This window comes from Mandrillus leucophaeus, unplaced genomic scaffold (genome assembly GCF_000951045.1).
Source record: "Mandrillus leucophaeus isolate KB7577 unplaced genomic scaffold, Mleu.le_1.0 Scaffold184, whole genome shotgun sequence".
NCBI lineage: Eukaryota > Metazoa > Chordata > Mammalia > Primates > Cercopithecidae > Mandrillus > Mandrillus leucophaeus.
This window is the reverse complement of record NW_012101854.1, coordinates 4,207,873-4,222,144: the sequence shown is the minus strand read 5'-3', so window position 1 is coordinate 4,222,144 and position 14,272 is coordinate 4,207,873. Positions and strand designations below refer to the sequence as shown.

The 14,272-nt window shown below is 36.5% G+C and overlaps 1 pseudogene across 1 annotated transcript in view; it reads left to right on the top strand.

Annotated features, from left to right (window-relative positions):
* LOC105538068 overlaps window positions 1–14,272 on the top strand; it is a 42,610-nt pseudogene that overhangs the window by 22,006 nt on the left and 6,332 nt on the right. The window contains exon 2 of the transcript XR_001005835.1: window positions 11,876–12,023. The product of XR_001005835.1 is annotated as a pancreatic progenitor cell differentiation and proliferation factor pseudogene (transcript). The remainder of the gene's footprint in view (window positions 1–11,875; window positions 12,024–14,272) is intronic.

Genomic DNA, 14,272 nt, shown 5'->3' with positions numbered 1-14,272 from the left:
AGGCATTTGTCTGCTTCCTGCTGCTATCAGGAGTATAAAGTCTGGGTCATAGGATATGTTTTTGGTCAGCAATATGGTAGATGGTCCTAAACAGTTTCCAAGTGGTTACACTAATTTCTATTCCCCAGTAGCATCTGAGTTTGTTTCTTAATGTCCTTACCAAAAATGTACTTGATATTCATTTTATTTTTAGCCATTCTTATGAGTGGTAGTGGTATCTCATTGATGTTTTAGTATACGTTTCTCTAATGACTAGTGAGATTGAGTACTTTCTTCTATACCCATTTGCCATTTGTATATCTTCTTTAATGAAGTCTGCATTCAAATCTTTTCCCATTTTTCTATTAAGTAGTTTCCTTTTATCTCATTAATTTTTAGATACAAGTCGTTGTCAGATAAATGTACAGCAAATATATTTTTCCACTTTGTGGGTCACAAAGCAATCATATTTTGATAGCAAATATTCCCAAAGTGTAAGTATGAACTAAAAGCCTGCCTTCCAACTTATAAATTTTTTTTTAACATACCTCCTACTTCCTGATAATCTACTAACTTTCTTTCTTAATCAAACATTATTGCATGGGGTAGTGGAGTTTTGTTGCATTATCTATAGCAGCTGTGGTGATAACACCATTCAAAAAGCTATATGGAATATTTGGAGCAGAGTTTACAACAAACTAAATAACTCTTAGGCATGTGCAGCCCCATTTTTTCTATATCTTATAATTGCTGTCCCACATTCTCTTAAATATGGTTCTAGGGGACTGGCAAGTAGCCCAGTAATAGGCTATGGATGATAAAGGAGGCATAACCAATCTGTGGGAAGAGGAAAAGATTATTTCAACAAAGAGCTGGGGCAATTGGTTAGTTATTTGGATAAAAATCAATTCAGATTCTGATCTGAAGCCATTTATGAAAATAAGTTCCAAGTGGAACAAAAGTTAAATATAAAAATTCCAACCATGAAGAAATAGAAGATATTTGTGAATATTTTTCTGATTTCTTTATGTGAAATAACAATGAGAATTATATAACTATATTACACTTTGAAACTTTTGAACTTCAGAAACCAAACTGAATTCAACAGTAAAAAGTAAACAACAAAATATTTCCAATAAATATGACACAGGGTATCTATTCTTAACATATTTAGATCACAAATAGGAAAAATATTAGGAACCCAATAGAAAATATCCAAAAAATAAGATAATAAATACACAAATTATATTTACAATGAGGTTCAACTGGCTTTTAAATTCATAGTGGTGGAAAAAATAAAAATTTGCTTTTATTAAGGAGGAAAAAAGCCCAAAGTCATATAGTGAAAGAAATAAAAAATTAATATTCTTAAAATTGCATTTCCAATAATATAGAGTATCTAGACTAGATTTAGAACCAAATGTAATTTGAAATAAGAAAGAAGACGCTCTCATAGATAAGCGAAAATCTAGTTTCTATTATAGCGAGATGCAAACCAAGGAGAGAAAAGAGAGGCAAGTCCCCTCCCATGTACTAGGGAGTAGGGCAAAAAAAAAAAAAAAAAAAGTAGTAGACAGTCTAGACTGCCCTGAGAAAGTAGCCTTTTTTGTCTGTGTTAAAATAAAAAAAAACAAAAGAGGAAATAAAACTGCAAACAGTTTGGGGAAGATGGTGATGGGGTCATTGATTAGAATCAGAAGTGAGAATAAAAAGCAGCCCAGATTTTACAATGAAAAAAAAAGTCAGTTGTTTATTATATTCCAAATGATCGAGGCCCTATAGTTAGTACTAAGTTGACAAAGATAAATACAGCCTATCCCTGCCTTCAAGGAGCTTAGACGAATTAGCTGATGATTTAAATAAAATATTGCTGAAGTGGTTATAATGTCAGCATCTTGAACAGGATTTTTATTAAATTTGCCTGGAGCAGTTCTACCTAGTCCCTTGAAAACACTAGCTGTTTCTGTTGTGAGTGTATGTGTGTGTGTTTGTGTGTTTCAATTTATCTTAATAGCTGATACTTATAATGATCTTGATTCATTCGAAACAGTGAAACTAAACTGATGTGTTCTGATAAAGAGCACAATAAAGTACAAGGTATATTTTATAAGGATTTGTGGCAGAACTGATTTTTAAAATGATTCTGGCTCTAACAGAGTTAATATGCAACTATCTCTCTCTGAGTCAACTGAGATCTCTGCAAAGCTGAAATTCTACTACATACAATTCTTCAGCATGTAGGATTGATTGAAATGTTGAAATGAGATGCCTATTCTGCTGTCTTTGAGCGTATCAACCAAAATAAAGAGGGGTGTCTGGGAGAAATAGGCACCCACTGAATCTTTACAGCACACAAATACCTTACATGGCAGTCACTTTAGGAAGCCGAAAGAAGTGAGGATAAACACCTGATATTTCAGACACCAAAAAATCTGTTGTTTCTGTGAACAATTACCATAATTTAAATTGTGTTTTGCTTGACTCATCTAGGTAATTACCTCAAATCCATGCTTCATTTTTAAATCTCATGCTATATATAGTTTATATTTTTACTACCTGAAGAAATAAGTAAAGCATTGCCAAGTTCCTTTGCTTTTTGCAAGATAAAATCTTTGTTCTTGCAAAATAACATATTTTGGTGGTATCACCCAAAACATTACTTTTTTCTAGAATTAGAAACAGCATTAATAGAAGAGATCTGAAAGTGCACTGTTTCAAAGATAAGTCTTCTGCTTCATGTAACTGGGTCTCTGGGAAATTTCATGACAAATAGCCATCCATTGTTTTCGTAGTAATCATTGCATTGTGAAATTAAAATGGACTCAATACTAAGCACTTTTAAAACAATTACCCAGCAGTGAAATTACTACATATTTTCTTCTAAAAACAGATTGTTATCATACATACATTTATGTGAAAAGTGGCTGACCTTTTGATTCAGTTCAGCAGCAACATTCATTAAACTTGCTTTTTAATTTCTTCAATTGGTGCATGTAAAGTGCAAGACTGTGCTGAAGGTTTAGGGTGTGAATATGTGGGCGTAATTCCTTTTGATCAACAACAAAACTGAACTTTATTCTCACCCAGTTTTCCCCTTTTGTGCTGTGTGTTCCGAACAGCCTTTCAGAACAGGGTCCCAAATTGCAGCGATGTCCCAAATCACAGGATTAATGTGTCTACGAACAGACCTCTTATGCCTCCAAAATGAAGTACTCCTTGCTAATTTCTCTTGAAGACACCAGCTTAATTGCATTTTAAACAAATGGGCTGCTTTGCTGGCCAACTTTTAAATGAGATAACAGCAATGTTCACTCTCCAGCAGTGATGAGTGCCTTGCAGTAGATTCAAAACTCTGTTCAATAACAGGTTTAATCTCACACCAGCAGATTTACTGCAGAATAAACTGCCACTGAGCTCATAATTAGTAAAACAACAACAACAAAAAAAATCCAACCTACTAAATATTATTTTCCAAAGCAGCAGGCAATCTTTTAGTGGAAAAATTCAGTCCTGGTCTTTGTGTGCTTTATTGATTTTATGTATGATATTGGGAATTCATGCTATGATTTAAGATAATGTTCTTTATCGATCACGTAAGCAGTTGTTTAGCTATCCAGTAACAAAATGATGTTCCCATTCACAGAATATGGGACATACATAGCCAGGAGACTACAGTGCTACTCTCTTTAATGTTTATTTCTTTTTTTTTCCTACAAGCATATTCACTGCTGGAAAACAATGGCAAAAAAAGCATTTGTGCTTTAGAAACAATCTTCTCATAATTTTCTTTGTTGCAGCTATTAGTGGCCAATTGTGATTCAATGAAAAGCCGGTTCAACGAACAGATGTTACAAAGTATGTTTTCTGCTTGCTGCATCTAAACAAATATTAATGAGGTAATTGGAACTATTAAGGAAAAAGGAGTGTTTTGCAAGTATTTATGATTTCATGTATGAGGCTATACCCTTCTAAAACTTACCATTTATATTGCGCAATAGTAAGATGTAGTTATAAAGTTATACCAAGGGACACGTTTTTCATAATTGTCTCAAATATCTGTGCAAAAAATTCATGATATAATTCACAAGCCTTGTCTGCAAATAAGAGTAAACAAAAGCATTTGTGCAAAAGTGGAGAAAAGCAATTATAGGTGTTTTTTTTTTTTTTTTAAAAAAAGTACATTATATATAGCATACACAAATTTTTAAAAACCTGTCTTGTTTTGTCTAAATATAAATGAAAAGTTAGATAGAAAAAAAAAACAAAAAAAAACAAACAAACAAACCAAAAAAAACCACTATTAACAAATAGCTTTTAAAAATTTGGGCAGTGTGCTTTTCCCAACATTTTTCAGACATAAGTTGTCTTCAGTACAAGCACTAGCTCACCTCCCATCACTCAAACATATAGTAATGGCATATGAGGCTAGTTTTATTTCTGGCATTAACCTTTTGATAATGAGTGCTACATCAAATGGAATTTGAGGAATCTAATGGTATTGCTGTGCAGTTTATTTTTTTAAGACCCCCAAAGCAAATTAAACCTCAGTGAATCAGACATCATATCCACAGACAATAGCAGTTTTAAGAAATAACTAAAAAACACCAATTTTACAAATAAAGCTTTTAATGCTATAGGTTTTCCAAGAGATGATTCAAAAAAAAAAAAATTACTCCTTGTTATCTTCATTTAAATTGCCCCTAATTAGTACTGATCCTGAGGGTTAAAAGTTTAAAAAAGAAGAAAAGAAAAAACAGAAAAGAAAGTGTTTCTTGTTCTATCTCTAATTATCATGGTATTTCTAAGTCATAGAACCAAATAATTTTAGAAGTGAAAGGCCACAGGAATGACCTAATTCCCCTAACTCACAAAGGAGGAAACTAATGTTCAGAAGAGTGATGTGATCAGCCCAAGGGCACATTTTTCATTTGTCTCATCTATTATATGGGAACAGTGTTTATTCTTTCATCACATACCTAATAAGTTTCACAGTACATACTCTGGTCCATCAGATTTCAAAGTCGTTGCTCCTAAACACACACACTGGATGATCTCATCTAGTATATGGCCACCTTATAGATCCTGTGCAAGACTATATTCATCTTTTCCTGATCATTTCAATTTTGGCCTCAGTACTGCTAGACCAAGCATTTGTTGTAACTTCTTTGCAACTTTATTGAAGTACGATATACATGTATTAAAATGCAGCCATTTCTAGCTATACAGTGTGATGACTTTTGACAAACACCCATGTAACCACCATTCCAATCAAGATATAGAACACTGGCTTCACTCCAAAAACTTCTTTCCTGTCCCTTTGCAACAAATCCTCCCCCATCACTCACCATAGGAAATTGCTGATCTGATTTCTATAATTATAGATAAATTTGGCCTGTTCTAAGACTTCATATAAAAGGAAGCACAATTTTATTTATTAATTTGATATAGCAAATACTTATATGGAGCTTACTATGTGCTAGACACTGAGTGCTCTAAAAATATCAGAATATTCAATCCTCTCACCCACCATGAGGTGGATCTTATTGTTCTATTGTACAGATAGTTAAACAGAAGCCCAGAGAGATTAAGTAAATAGCCTGAGGTCACACAGTGTGTAGATAATAGACCTAGAATTTTAGCCCAATAGTCTAGTTCCAGAGCCTATGCCCTAACTCCTACAAAATGCAGCATGAGAATAGATGTAATGATAAGAGCTAAACTTTATTTTCTCCTGGCCACTCTTCCAAACATTTACAAATATTAGCTCATTTAATTCTCATAACAATCATATGATGTAAGTGATATTTTTTCTTGACTTCATAAGTGAAGAAATGGAAGCACAACAAGACACAGAGTGGTCATAAAGCCAAGACCTTCACATATATTACATCTGAATCTCCATAGCCTAGAAGAGTGCCTGGTATGTAATAGGTGCTCAATAAAACAAATATATTATGCATAATACATTGTATCCACTATGATATTATTTGGCTATGTGTCCTCACCCAAATCTCATCTCGAATTGTAATCCCCATGTGTCACGGGAGGAACCTAGTAGGAGGTAATTGGACCATGGGGGCGGTTTTCCCCATGATGTACTCTTGATAGTGAGAAAGTTCTCATGAAATTTAATGGTTTAAAAGTGTTTGGCAGTTCCCCCCAGCCCCACCGCCACGTAAAACAAGCCTTGCTTCCCCTTCGTCTTCCACCATGATTTAAGTGTCCTGAGGCCTCCCCAGCCATGTGGAACTGTGAGTTAATTAAACCTTTTTTTCCTATAAATTACCCAGTCTCAAGTAATTCTTTATAGTTGTGTGAAAATGGACTGATATACACTATTACATTGTATATGTAATATATTATCCATAGCATACTTTATATATACATCATATATGTCTTTTAATAAATGAATAGGTTTATTTTGATGTTTTAGCATCCCATGTATGGAAAAAATAAACTCAAAGTGTTTTTTCTATTCTGTCACTCAACAACAATCAATACAAAATGCTTCTGTGACCAAATGCGTGGGGGTTTTCTCCACACACCAAGCAAACCATCAGTTCTGCGGCAGGCGCCGGCGGGGTATCCTCCAATTCAATGCTGGGCTGTCTACCTAGAGGTAGCATCAGACTATCTACCTAGAGGTAGCATCAGACTATCTACCTAGAGGTAGCATCAGATCCCACAGGTTGAGGACTCAGTCCAAAGACTGCTTCCTCTTCAGACCTCAGATCAGGCCTGTGGAAATTCTGATTAAATGGCTCCAAGTTGGGGCTCTCATGATCCCCTCTTTGGGTTTGATTAATTTACAAGAGTGGCTCACAGAACTCAGGGAAGCACATTTACTGGTTTATCATAAACGGTATTACAAAGGACACAGATGAAGAGATGTATAGAACGCAGTACGGGGGAAGGGGTGCAAAGTTTCCATGCCTTCCCTAGTCACGACAACCTCTATGTATTCAGCAATCTGGTAGCTCTCAAAACCCTGTCCTTTTGGTTTTTTTATAGAGGCTTCATTACATATGCATGATTGATTACATCATTATCCATTCATAATTGACTTAACCTTTAGCCCCTCTCCCCTCCTTAGAAGTCAGGGGGTGGGGCTAAAAGACCAAACCCTCTAAAATTATGCCTTGGTCTTTCTGATGACCAACCTCCATCCTGAAGTTACCCAGGGAATTCTAGTATTCAGTCAATTATTAGCATACAAAAATACTTCACTTTGGATAGTCTGAAGACTGTAGGAGTTGTATACCAGGAAACTGAGCCAAAGACCAAACGTATATATTTCACAATATCACACATTCCCATTCTACAAATGAGAAGAGAAAATGGAGAGGTTCAGAAAGTTAAAGTAAATAACATCCCAACTTACAAATAGATTGCATGGTTTTTAACACCAAGTACATAGGTTTCTAAAGAACACACATTTTCACTGTATATTTTTATGCATTTTTCAGCATTTGCAACATAACTTTTCTCATGTAACCATCATGCCGACCCTATGGAGAATGGCTTCTCACCACTTTACCTGTTAGATAACCAATATGAAGGGGGATTAAACAATTTCCCATGGACAACTAGCTGGGAAACATTAAAATCTATGTTCATATTCAGGCTGATGATGCAGGTGGGCAGGCTAGCCTTGAAATTGGGGCTTAGCTCAGGAGGGTTCTTGGTTTTTCCCAGGAAAGCATTCAAGGGTGAGCCAACAGTATTAAACAGCAATATTGTACTGAACTGGAGCTGCTCCTTGCAGAGCAGGGCAGACTCCTTGGCAATGCACCCAGAGTCAGCAGGGTACGGACTGTTGGCAGCTGTATTTATACCCACTTATACCTACTTTTAATTACATGCAAATTAGGGGGTGGGTTATTCAGAAATTTCTAGCAGTGAGAGTAACTAGAGGTTGCCTTAGGTGCCACCTACTAGTTCCTGCCAGTTTCTTCACTTCATCCTGTCAACCAGGAAATACGTCCTGCTGGTCCACTATCTCATTCCCACTCAAAGATTCGACACTCCTCCTTAATCTTAAGGGGACTGCAGAAGGGAGGAGGTCTTTCTGCTAATTTTGTGGGGATAGGCCCTGCCTAGCATTGGAGCTGTAAAAAAATCCCTGGATACTGCATCTAAGAGGCTCATTGGTCAAACGAGAGCATGTTTTCATTTTCAATGTCAGAAGATGGGATGGATCGGAAGCCTTCTACCACCATTCTTTTGCATGGAATTGTTGTAGTCTAGAAGACGCAAGCTTTACAAGGAGGTTAAACAAGCAAGGGACAAAATTATTAGTAACAAGATAGCTGTCAAAGATCCTAGGAAGGGTAAAAACCAGCTGAGACTAGAGAGGGTACTTTTGACAGTGAACCAGATATAGTTGGGGTCAGCGTCCTGGTTATAGCTATGTAACTAAATGGAATTGATCCTTGGCATGGGGTCCTCATTTCCTAGTTTTTAATAGGACTAAGTCTCCTGGTGGAACCAGGGAGCTGTTATTTTCCTTTGAGGAGAATGCTTTATTTTCATATTTTTCAAGGGTCTTTTGAACCTGGCCTAAGTTCCAAAGGAAGTATAGTAAGATATGTCTGTCCTCCTGTTTCTCATCATGGCTCAAATTAGGTTTTGGGGCATCTTATAGTCAATTTAAGCCAGATGCAAATAGAGGTGGGCAGGCATTCATCAGTCCCTGAAACACTTTTTAAGCAACATAGAAGCCAAAAACCAAAATACAAAACTAAGGTTACATATTGACAAAATTAAGTTAAGCCAGGCATGGTGGCTCACGCCTATAATCCCAGCACTTTGGGAGGCCAACGCAGGTTAATCACGAGGTCAGAAGTTCAAGACCAGCCTGGTAAAGATGGTGAAGCTCTATCTCTACTAAAAAAATACAAAAAGTAGTGGGTGTGGTGGCTGGCGTATGTTATCCCAGCTACTCAGGAGGCTGAGGCAGGAGAATTGCTTGAACCTGGGAGGCGAGGGTTGCAGTGAGCTGAGATCGAGCCACTGCACTCCAGCTTGAGTGACAGAGCAAGACTCCATCTCAAAATAAATAAATAAATAAATAAATAAATAAATAAATAAATAAATAAATCCAAATTATAATGGAGGAAATTAGTGCTTTTATAGACCTCTAAGATAAAATATTTCAGCATTAGGCTATAACAACAATTAGAAACAGAGAAGGAAAAATTACAGGAACTGACAAAAGCTGAAGAAAGTTACCTCGGGCTTTCTCAAAGGGAGAACAAGTTGCAAGCAGTGAGACATAACAATGGTTGAACCTCTGAGATATGAATGAAAAAAGTTTTAAACAGTACATGTTATAAAATTCAGAAGCAAATCAATATCTTAAGAAAACCTTGTTTTAATATAAAGACCATTCTTTAGAAAGACTATTATAAGCAATTCCATGTTAATTATAGCTAGTTTAATCACACACAATTTTTTTTTCATAAATTCCTCTTCATGAACCTTATCATGACATAGACCCTTTATGACATGTTTGGCCTTTCTGACTTGTCTTATACTACCTTTCCCTTAAATACCAGTCATTTTATTTTAGGATAAGATTCACCATACAAGATTTTCCCTCATTTAAGAATTACTTTCTATATCCTCTGTTACCAAAAATACATTTTTGTATCTATAACCTTTTCCACATCTGTCTTTTCTACTGTCTGGTTCCTTTATTTTTTTATAAGTAAAATGCCATGTAAAGCCAATCACTATGTAAAGCCACTTTTCTGTTAGCAATTCTAACGCCTGCAGACTTTAGCAGCTCACCTAGGTAAGAATGTTAAAGTTAAATTTTAAAAGATACAATGTTACCAACAAACTAATAAGTTTAGACTAGTTCCATTTACCCAAAGATTACCAAGTTATGTGAACTTGAGAAGTATTTGGTCTTATCTGTTTAGTTTATAGGAGCCATTTTTTTAATCATTCAACTTGACAGCATGTTAGTCACAACACACATCACAACACCTGTATATACACATAAGCAGAAATATATTAAGCAAAACAACCTGGATCCAAGTTATTTACAAAGTTTTGTTTGCTTCAATAGGTATGTAATACAGGGAGAGGCAGGGAAAGGGATGCCATCTAAGGGAGGAGGTGAACCATGTTGCTCAAGGTGAGATTCTGAAATTCCTGAGCCACCAGAGAACTCACCCAGCAGTGGAGACACAGATGAAAAGTGTTTCGGTAGCCGCTAGTTGATACTGCAGACTGTCTGTCAGGTCAAGGGTCGAGGAATCCCAGTAATTTTACTCAACCAAGGCAGTTCATTGGGGTGAATGGAAGATGGTTAGCTCTAGTATTGACAGGGAGCTTTTTTCTTCTCTCACCAGGGATTGTTAGGATAGCCTCATTGCCAATGGCCCTCTTGATTATAGTAGGCACACTGATTCTGGCCCAGGGACCAGCAAGCTGGAGACTATTGTCTGGGCATCCCAGACGTTGATCTCATGACACTTCCTCAGGATAGATAATCCCGAGGTGGCAAGGGGCTTAAAGCAGATGTTAATAGTTGTACTTTTGGGATTTTGTTTTCTCTTTTTTTTTTTTTTTCATCTCTATTGTTTTAAGTCCAAAGGCCATGTTTCAGAGTTTGCTTATAGAGGTTTAGAGTCCCACTGATGCTCTTTTCAGGTTCCTCCCAATGTCAGGGGTAGATTGAGTAATAAAATGCACAACCAGGAGAGTTTGCCCTTCCAGGAAGTCTGGGTCTGCATTAGCGTATTTCTTGAGTACCTCAACCAAACGGCTCTGAAACAGAGCAGGACTTTTGTCTTTCTCCAAGTTCCTTCTTTAATTTTGTCATGTTTAACTGGCTTAACGAAGCATGTTTTTAAATATATTAAACACGTTACCATGTGATTTCTGCATTCAATATCTTGAGAATCATCCTGGTCATCTCACTAAGGGTCTAGATCTGGAACTTCATCTCTTCTGATACAATAACTGGCATGGCCTTCATTACATGTGGCTGCTCCGTCTGCACACTCACAGTCAGCGCCCAGCATCTTCTGCTTCTCCTTCACTCTCAGCAAGTGGATGACCATACATGCTAGTCATGCCAAGTTAAATTGAAGAATATGGTCAACTTAACAAACTCTTCTATTAACTTCCCTGGCTTACCTGAAAACAGGCCAAATTTCTCCCTGCATAAAGCCAAATCAGACACACAGAATGGCATAATGTACTCTAAGTGTTCCTTCCTCTCTGCCAGCTACTTCCTGCAAAGGACACAGGTTTCATTTTAGGGGCTGATAAGGGGCTCCACTCCTAGTAGTACTGGTTGCGCTTACTTCAATGGGCAGTAGGGGTTATAGGCTGGGGCTAGTTGGATAAGGGGAAGGGGTGTCATGCCTGATGACCTTGGGGTAGAATCCTGCATTAGAGAACTGGCAGGACCCCCTCAGAATTGGAGGAACTAAGGAGAGAGTGGGGAGGGTCTATGCCTTCTAGTGGGAACAGCTAGGGTGGGATGCCTTAAACACGGCTTCTTGGTGCCCTTTATTTCATGAGCCATTAAACAGCCATAAGCCTTTACATAAGGGACCTCTCCCCATTTTCCTTCTTTTTTACAGAATAAATCTGATTGTAAAACAGTATTACGACGTAAGCAGCCATTTTAGGCCAAATTAATTACATGCAAATTAGCGGTGGGTTATTCAGAAATTTCTGGAAAACAGGGGCAGTAACTTTAGGTCATTGTCACGGAAAGGGGCAGGAACTTAGGGGTTGTTGCCAAGGTATTTGTAAACTGTCATGGCACTGGTGGGAGTGTCTTATGCTAATGAGCAGCGAGGGAAACCAGAGGTTGCCTTTGGCGCCACCTGCTGGTTCCTGCCAGTGTCTTACTTCATCCTATTGGGATTAGGAAGTTAAGTCCCGCTGGTCTCCTACCTCATTAGGAGTTGAGTCTGATGTTGATAAATTTGAAATTCCTCACTGTGTAGGTGACACGTTGAAAATGTATGAGATCAGTAAAATAGATGATGAAAACGGACAACATAAAGCTAATCAAAGTAAGTTATAGCTCCCGAGTACTTCAGTGTGCCAGGAATTTTATATACTGCATTTTATTGAATCAGAGCCAACATCAATTGTAAGACATATCCTGATTTGTTAAAATGAGAAAGCAATCAACTACTTGGAATCAAAGAGATATAATATGTTATCCTATAATATAATGACCCTACCTGATCATTATTTCTGCTTTTCAAGGGAGAAAAACAAGGCTCAAAGTAAAAAAAAAGTGACACATTCATGGACCCGGAACCTAGATTTGGGTGGTTCTGGAGTCTGCCCCTTCATGTGACTTACATCATCTGTCACTGTTTTCTGCACTGATTCTTTTGCCTGTTCGGGAGCTGCTCCTGCAAAAAGAAGCTTTTTCGAGAGAATTCACTCTAAGGGACAGTCACAACGTTGCAAATCCAAATTATTGTCGGTTTGAACTACTGAACTTTTAAGCTAGTTTTAAAATTACTATTATACACATAACCTACAATTAATTTGTTTATAGTTGCACAATATCTCACTTTATAGTTCATAAGATCTCACCTTTTCTACTTTTGAGGTTGACTCAGACAAGCCCTTTCTTTACAAATGGTTAAATCCAGCTTTTTTCCAGAAGATCACCCTGTCTTTCATGAACTAACTGCTAACCCATTATGACAATAAGAGAAGTATTGTATTTTGACAACCTGTTCCCTTCAGTCTATTTTATTTGCACAGTAAAGTGTTGTTAGCATTTTAGTAAAGACATTTAGTTAAACAATTGTATAAAATGAACAGGTTCACATGTTCTAATGCCTTTTATAATTTTTTTTATTTTAAATCACCACAAATTTATATTTCCCTAAAGATAATCCATCAGAGGAATTAAGTCTGCCACACCCAGTTACAATTCGCATTTTGATATCTCATCTCTGCATTCAAGTATCATTATTTTTACGTGTAACAGGAAATGTTTGTCTGGTTCTTCCTCATGTGGGTGGGATTTTTTTCTGAAATCATGGCAATGACTTCTGTTCTATTTGTGAAAATCCTCTATAATTTAAATGACTAGATTTTCGAATGGGAGTTTTTTTTCATCAGATTTCAAGTTTCTTGTGAAGAGACATGATTTTGTGGAAATAAACTCCTGATGAATAACTGGCCCTTTTTCTAGGAGATATGATTTGTTTAGCATCCAGAGGAAAAATGCATCATTGACTTCTACGTTGTACAAATAAAGATTAAAAGTTGTTTACTTTCTTATCAGAAAAGTCTCAATAGCAACTTCTAGTTTTCTAGGGGCTTTGAAAGTCTGGAATTTTTTCTAATTTTACTCTCTTTTTTTGTTTCTCTGTCTCCTTCTCTCTCTCACTCTCCGTTTAGCCAGATGGCATTTATAAACCTTAATGAAAGAAGAAATATTCTAGAAACACAGCAAATTTATTCTGGATATTTCCAGTGATTTCTTTTCAATCCTTTAGGGATGTAAAACTCCTTTACGTGTATGCAATCCTTGAATGTTGTCAAAGCATTTGAACTTCCCTTGCTTCACTAATACTCTCACTTGCCTCAAAACACAGCCAGAATAAGCAATATTAGTTATCAGGATTGGCTTCACGGGCCTGCAATTTGTGCAGTTGAACAGGGCCCCATGTTTGGAAGGACCTGCACACTAACGCCCTGCTGTCATTATCTTTCCATACTTAATAACATTTATACAATAGCTCCCAGATTTTCACTTTGCACTAGACCCACAAATTATGTCATTGGTCCTATTAATTATCCCCATATAATATAAATGCTCCTCAGCTTATCATGAGTTTATCTGGACATGGACTCATTGTAGGTCAAGGAGAGTGCTGGATACTTGTCACTTTCCTACCATTTTAAAGTTGAAAAATTGTAAATCAAACCTTCATAAGCCAGGAACCATCTACAGATAAGAAGCTTTCTTTCTTTGTTCCACATCAGAGGGATAACTAGCAAAAAAAAAACAAGTAAAGGAAAGTTAGAAAAGTTAAGCAGTTGCTATGTTTTGGTTTCATTCTTTTGCTAAAAATATAAATTCACAAAACATTAGATATGTTCATACTTGCTTATTATCTGTCTCCAAATATAAGCCATTTTTTTCTCACTGAAAAATTCATATCCTAAAAAAGAATTGTCATATATTTGAGTTCTTACAGAGTCTGTCATTATATAGAGTGGCCTCAATTATTTGATTTTAAACATGAGCCTGGGATAACCTCAATCAATTCTAGTTGGAGATATTTAT